Raw genomic sequence first — 7,707 nt, forward strand, 5'->3', positions numbered from 1 at the left:
GGCGATGTTACTAGTAGTTGACTGGGAGGTGTTTATAATCATTTGGGGAGAGTCCGCTGCCTTACCTGCTAAAACACCTTTCTGCACACTCCCCGTTACATACACTCTGAATACACATTGCTGATTGGCGGTTACATGCGCTCTAAATACGCACTGCTGATTGGCTGTTACCGCTCTGCATGTAACCAATAAGATGGTTCTGTGGGTGGGATAATGCTGGGTGCTGCATAGACATACTGACAGAGGCAGACACAGAACTAAGCAGAGCAGCTTGTTAAGACTTTTTTTGTTGTTAAGACTTTAATTTAGGCGGTGGCTCTTTGCTGTTCAGGTGGCCGCCTGAACAACAAAACGCTGCGGGAAACCCTAATGTATGTGACTTTTTCCTCAGCTTTGGGCGAGCGACGTCACTCGTGTGCTCGGGGAAAAATGCAGTCGCCTGCGAAAGTGGATATTTTATCACGACATCTGGTTTCAGTGAGCAAATTCTGTTTAAAACAACCACATTTTTGGTGCATCACTTGTCAATAGTGAATATATATATTTGTTTTATTTTAAAAATTAGCGATCGTTGGAGGACCAGAATTGACGCTGTGGAACATTTGCTTACATATGAGTCGAAAAATAAAGCTCACAAAGATCCGTGTCTCCTCTGGGGTAGCAGGGGGTGCTGGTGCCTACCTCAGCTACAATCGGGCGGAATGCAATGTACACCCAGGACAAGTCACCACCTCATCGCAAGGCCAACACAGATAGACAGACAACACTCACATTCACACACTAGGACCAATTTAGTGTTGCCAATCAACCTATCCCCAGGTGCATATCTTTGGAAGAGGGAGGAAGCCGGAGTACCCGGAGGGAACCCACGCATTCACGGGGAGAACATGCAAACTCCACACAGAAAGATCCCGAGCCCGGGATTGAACCCAGGACTATTCAGGACCTTCGTATTGTGAGGTAGACGCACTAACCCTTCTTCCACCGTGAAGCCTGATTACAATGCTCCCAAATATACTACACTATATACATCCATTCATACATTATATTACTTTCAATTATTTTCACATGAAAAACTCAAATTTTTAAGGTGTTGCGAATTTTATCTTATTTTGTAGTAGTAGCGACTTATCCTGATCAACTTCCTCTGTTTTCACTTTATCGAAATGCGCGTGCAAGTGACGTCGAGGCCACATTGAGGCCTAAGAGCATTTACACTGGAGTCTGATAAAAAAATATATCTTTCTCTTTGCAGCGTAAACTGTCAGCTGAAAAAAAATCCAGCTTTCAAAAAAACCCGCTTTAGGCCACTTTGGCCTGCAGTGTAAACATAGTTTCTTGAAAACTGTTTGTAAAACATACTATATGCAACTTTTTGACCAAAGAACCACCATTTAATCCTTGAGGCAGTCTTAAATTGAGGTACCACTGTGCGCAACACCTTAACACATATTTGGGCTTTCTGCGGCACGCGGGCCACATCCGGCCCTTTGTGCGTCCCTGTCCGGTCCGTGTAAGGCCGATCATAAATTACAAAATACAATTAAAAAAGTATCTATGTTGAGTGTGCAATACAACGGTGCTGCTTTTGTTTTGAAAAGCCATCCATCCATCCATCTTCTTCCGCTTATCCGAGGTTAAGTCGCGGGGGCAGCAGCCTAAGCAGAGAAGCCCAGACTTCCCTCTCCCCAGCCACTTTGTCCAGCTAATCCCGGGGGATCCCGAGGCGTTCCCAGGCCAGCCGGGAGACATAGTCTTCCCAACGTGTCCTGGGTCTTCCCCGTGGCCTCCTACCGGTTAGACGTGCCCTAAACACCTCCTTAGGGAGGCGTTCGGGTGGCATCCTGACCAGATGCCCGAACCACCGCATCTGGCTCCTCTTAATGTGGAGGAGCAGCGGCTTTACTTTGAGCTCCTCTTGGATGGCAGAGCTTCTCAGCCTATCTCCAAGGGAGAGCCCCACCACCCGGCGGAGGAAACTCATTTTGGCCGCTTGTACCCGTGATCTTGTCCTTTTGGTCATGACCCAAAGCTCATGGCCATAAGTGAGAATGGGAACGTAGATCGACCGGTAAATTGAGAGCTTTGCCTTCCGGCTCAGCTCCTTCTTCACCACAACAGATCTATACAGTGTCCGCATTACTGAAGACGCCGCACCGATCCGCCTGTCGATCTCGCGATCCACTCTTCCCTCACTCGTGAACAAAACTCCGAGGTACTTGAATTCCTCCACTTAAGGCAGGGTCTCCTCCCCAACCCGTAGATGGCACTCCACCCTTTTCCGGGCGAGAACCATGGACTCGGACTTGGAGGTGCTGATTCTCATCCTGGTCGCTTGACACTCGGCTGCGAACCGATCCAGTGAGAGCTGAATATCCCGGCCAGATGAAGCCATCAGGACCATATCATCTGCAAATAGCAGAGACGTAATCCTGCGGCCACAAAACCGGAACCCCTCTCGCCTTGACTGCGCCTAGAAATTCTGTCCATTAAAGTTATAAACAGAATCGTTGACAAAGGACAGCCTTGGCGGAGTCCAACTCTCACTGGAAACGTGTCCGACTTACTGCCAGCAATGCGGACCAAGCTCTGACACTGATCCTACAGGGAGCGAACCGCCACAATCAGATAGTCCGATATCCCATACTCGCTGAGTATGGGGTATCGGACTTTTGAAAAGCGTTATTTGTATTACTCCCGTGTGGACGTGTGCGCGTGCGTGATTGTGAGTGAATGTGAACAGTGGCAATCACAAATTACAAAACACATTTTAAAAAACATCTATGTCGTGAGTGCAATACAACTGTGATGCTTTTGAAAAGTGTTATTTATGGACGTATGTCCGTGTGTAACCTGTGAGTGAAGGTGCACAGGGCCAAGTGATGCCTGGTTACCACCGAGATGTCAGCTCACGCCAAAAAAAAAAAGAAAAGTTGATGACGATTGCCGTGTTTTCAACAAGACATGGGCTGCCAAGTATTTCTTTACAGAAATTAAAGCCGTGTGGTTAATTTGTGGTACACAGGTTGCTGTGTTTAAAGAATATAATTTGAATCACCACTACACAACGCAGAACAAGGAAAAATAAAGGAATTTGTCTGATTTAGAGCACGAAAGGGAGGTTGATGCGTTGATGGTAAAACTGCAAACCCAACAAGGACTTTTTGCCAAATTTCACACCCCCAGAGATGCAGCCGTCAGGACACGTTTCGTCATTTCTCACAAAATTGCCAGAAAAAGTAAGGCGTTTTCTAACACAGAGTTTATCAAGGAGTGCTTATTGGACTCTGTTGCGCTGATATCCAGAGAAGAGGGGCGCACTTGAGAACGTGTCACTCTCCCGACGCACTGTAACGAGGATGGTTGAGACCATCGCTGGAAACTTGGAGCTTCAGCTGAAGAACAGAACAACCAACTTTGACTTTTTTTCGCTGGCTTTGGATGAGAGCTGTGATGTACGTGACACCGCCCAGCAGCTCAACTTCTTACGTGGGATAACTGCAGACTTTCAAATCACGGTGGAGCTGGCAGCCATGCGGTCAATTAAAGGGACAATCACAGGTAATGACTTGTTCACAGAGGTGAATGTGTGTTTGGACATGTTAAGACTGAAATGGGACAAGCTGGCAGGTGTGACAACAGATGGTTGTCCAAATCTGACACGGAAAAATGTTGGACTTTTAAAGAGGATGCAGGAGAAAGTGACAGAAATTGACATCTTTCCATTGTATTATACATAAGGAAGTGTTGTGTAAGACAGTGTTAGAAATAAAACCATTAAAAACAATCTGCTTTTGTATAAAGTTAAGTTAGGTTAAATGAAATTAATATTATTATTATTGTTAATTATCTTACAGCAGGGGTCACCAACCTTTTTGAAACCAAGAGCTACTTCTTGGGTACTGATTAATGCGAAGGGCTACCAGTTTGATACACACTTAAATAAATTGCCAGAAATAGCCAATTTGCTCAATTTACCTTTAATAAATAAACATATATATATATATATATATATATATATATATATATATACATATATATATATATATAATGGGTATTTCTGTCTGTCATTCCATCATACATTTTTTTTCCTTTTACAGAAGGTTTTTGTAGAGAACAAATGATGAAAAAAACACTTAATTGAACGGTTTAAAAGAAGAGAAAACAAGTTAAAAATGAAAATTTTATTTTGAAACATAGTTTATCTTCAATTTCGACTCTTTAAAATTCAAAATTCAACCGAAAAAAAGAAGAGAAAAACTAGCTAATTCGAATCTTTTTGGAACATCATTAGTAATTTTTCCTGATAAAGATTAATTTTAGAATTTTGATGACATGTTTTAAATAGGTTAAAATCCATTCTGCATTTTGTTAGAATCTATAACAAATTGGACCAAGCTATATTTTTAACAAAGACAAATCATAATTTCTTCTAGCTTTTCCAGAACATAAATTTTAAAAGCAATTCAAAAGACTTTGAAATAAGATTTCAATTTGATTCTACAGATTTTCTAGATTTGCCAGAATAATTTTTTTGAATATTAATCATAAGTTTGAAGAAATATTTCACAAATATTCTTTGTTGAAAAAAACAGAAGTTAAAATGAAAAATTAAATTAAAATGTATTTATTATTCTAAAAAAATAAAAAATAAAAATGTACTTGAACATTGATTTAAATTGTCAGGAAAGAAGAGGAAAGAATTTAAAAGGTAAAAAGGTATATGTGTTTAAAAATCCTTAAATAATTTTTAAGGTTGTATTTTTTCTCTAAAATTGTCTTTCTGAAAGTTATAAGAATCGAAGTAAAAAAAATTAATGAATTTATTTAAACAAGTGAAGACCACGTCTTTAAAATATTTTCTTGGATTTTCAAATTCTATTTGAGTTTTGTCTATCTTAGAATTAAAAATGTAGAGCAAAGTGAGACCAGCTTGCTAGTAAATAAATAAAATTGAAAAAATAAAGGCAGTTCACTGGTAAGTGCTGCTATTTGAGCTATATTTAGAACAGGCCAGCGGGCAACTCATCTGGTCCTTAAGGGCCACCTGGTGCCCACGGGCACCGCGTTGGTGACACCTGTCTTACAGTATATAAAAAAATAATATTGAGGAAAATTTTTATTGAAATATTGTCGATGAGGCCCTCCAGCAGTGCTCGAGTTGCTCATAAAAATGAATTGCCCACCCCTGCCTTAACAGAATGCCATGTTGCTCCTCCTGAAGTTGCACAGTCAATTCCTGCAAAATATTAATAAAAAACATTTTTCAGACCGACTCAAAACACTTTTAATTATGACTATGTATCTTGAAAATAATACACCTTATTCAAAAACATTGTATACACCCTTTAAAATGACATGAGACTGTAAATTGGCCTATTCTTGTTATTTTTATGGTCATGGATAACCATAAAGTGCAGCCACGAGTCAAGAGTGTAAAAGTCCACAGTGTGACATACACCAGAGTATATGAATCTTACAGATATTGATAATGAGAGAACTGTACATGCATCCCAAGGTATGTATACACATTGTGGAATTAAATTATGGAATGGATTAAGCAAAGAAATCAAACAATGTACTAATGTGATCCACATCAAGAAACTCTTCAAACTTAAAGTGTTAACAAAGTACAAAGAAGAAGAACCATGATAACGATTCTGAATGTATTTCTTTTCTTTCTCAAAATAATTTTACTCATCTCATCATATGAAATAGGACTTAGTTCACCAATTATTTATTTATTTATTTTTATTGTGATTACCTATGGAGTATATTTTGAGTAAATTGAGAACAGGAAGTGAACAAAAGTTATGGAAAAGAAAAGGGGTAGGATTAACTAAACTCTGCGTCTTCCTACTCCTTTTCGAATATGTTGAAAAGAGAAACTGGAAATTGTGTTGTATCATGTTGTATTCTTGCAAAACTCAAACTCAAATGTACACATATTGATACTAGAGCATGCAAGACTCACTTTGCAAGACCTGGCGGTGTTCCACTCTTCAACACATAATTCTGATCCTTTTAAATGCTCCACAGCCATGTGGACATTTTTATAAAGTATGCTGACTTCATCCCGCACACTGGAAACATAATGAAAAAAATATTTAGAGTCCTACTGAAACCCACTACTACCAACCACGCAGTCTGATAGTTTATATATCAATGATGAAATATTAACATTGCAACACATGCCAATACGGCCGGTTTAGTTTACTAAATTGCAATTTTAAATTTCCTGTGAGGTATCCTGTTGAAAACGTCGCAGAATGATGACGAGTGCGCGTGACGTCACCGGTTGTAGCGGACAAGTTCTCCCAGCACCGATCACGGCTAAAAGTAGTCTGTTTTTATTGCATAATTACGCAGTATTCTGGACTTCTGTGTTGCTGAATCTTTTCCAATTTGTGTAATTAATAATGGATACTACAAAGAAGAAAGATGTTGGTGGAAAGCGGTGTATTGCAGCCGGCTGTAGCAACACAAACACAGCCGGTGTTTCTTTGTTTGTTGTGAAGCTTTAATATGGAACAGAGCGGTCAAGCAAACATGGTTCTCTACTACCTGTCAACCGACAAGTTTCGGTGAGAAAATTGTGGTAATAAGTCGGCTCTTACCTTACACATGAGCAGAGCTCGTGTCGTTCTTCCTGCAGCTGTCAAAGAGGCGGCTGCGACTTTCTTGACTCCTCCGTGGCTTCCCTCGGAGACACTGGCGGCCACCACACTCCTCTGACTTTCAGTTATGACTATATGATCTCACTAAAATATTAGTAACACAATAAGCAGATAAGGGATTTTCCAGAATTATCCTAGTAAATGTGTCTAATAACATCTGAATCGCTCCCACTGCCCTCGTCTTTTTTTTTTCTTCTAGTCCTTCACTCTCACTATCCTCATCCATGAATCTTTCATCCTCGCTCAAATTAATGGGGAAGTTGTCGCTTTCTCGGTCAGAATCGCTCTAGCTGCTGGTGGCCATGATTGTAAACAATGTGAGGATGTGAGGAGCTCTACAACCCATGACGTCATGCGCACATCGTCTGCTACTTCCGGTACAGGCAAGGCTTTTTTATTAGCGACCAAAAGTTGCGAACTTTATCGTGGATGTTCTCTACTAAATCCTTTCAGCAAAAATATGGCAATATCGCGAACTGATCAAGTATGACACATAGAATGGACCTGCTATCCCCGTTTGAATAAGAAAATCTCATTTCAGTAGGCCTTTAAACTTCTTGGAGGATTCAAGACAGTAATGTAAGCTAACCTGAGTGTATTTTTGTGTTGGCACATACATGGTCACATAACAGTAAGGAAAGCACACAAATCTAAAAACAAAAGCAGTTTAAAAGTCGAATACCTACTTTTGTTACGCATTTGTAACATAAAATATTTGAATTAAGCGTTTTAACATACCTTCATTTCTAAAGTTCCAAACTAGCTGTCTATTGTGATGCCTGATTAAATAATCAGGGTCCTTGTACCCTCTATGGTTCGAGTGCACAGTTTTCCGTCAGCCAGAATGCCTGATTTTATATTTATATCGGCGAAATTGATCTCTTTGGTTTATGTGAGTATGGTTATTCATTTATTAGATTGAATTAAAAAAACATACGTTGAAGTAAATCATGAAACGTCGACTCCGGAAAAGAATATGCTGACTCTTGTGTAGGGAGCTTGATTCTGCTGACTCACGGTAGCCGCTGAC

The 7,707-nt window shown here is 40.1% G+C and overlaps 1 long non-coding RNA gene across 1 annotated transcript; it reads right to left on the minus strand.

Annotated features, from left to right (window-relative positions):
* Nucleotides 1-4,804: 4,804 nt before the first annotated feature.
* On the minus strand, nt 4,805-7,466 carry LOC133558871 (uncharacterized). Its single transcript, XR_009808047.1, has 4 exons — nt 7,416-7,466; nt 6,618-6,761; nt 5,975-6,083; nt 4,805-5,239 (listed from the first exon to the last, which is right to left on the minus strand). It is a non-coding gene; the product is annotated as an uncharacterized LOC133558871 (long non-coding RNA).
* Between the last annotated feature and the right edge of the window lie 241 nt (nt 7,467-7,707).

This window comes from Nerophis ophidion, linkage group LG01 (genome assembly GCF_033978795.1).
Source record: "Nerophis ophidion isolate RoL-2023_Sa linkage group LG01, RoL_Noph_v1.0, whole genome shotgun sequence".
NCBI lineage: Eukaryota > Metazoa > Chordata > Actinopteri > Syngnathiformes > Syngnathidae > Nerophis > Nerophis ophidion.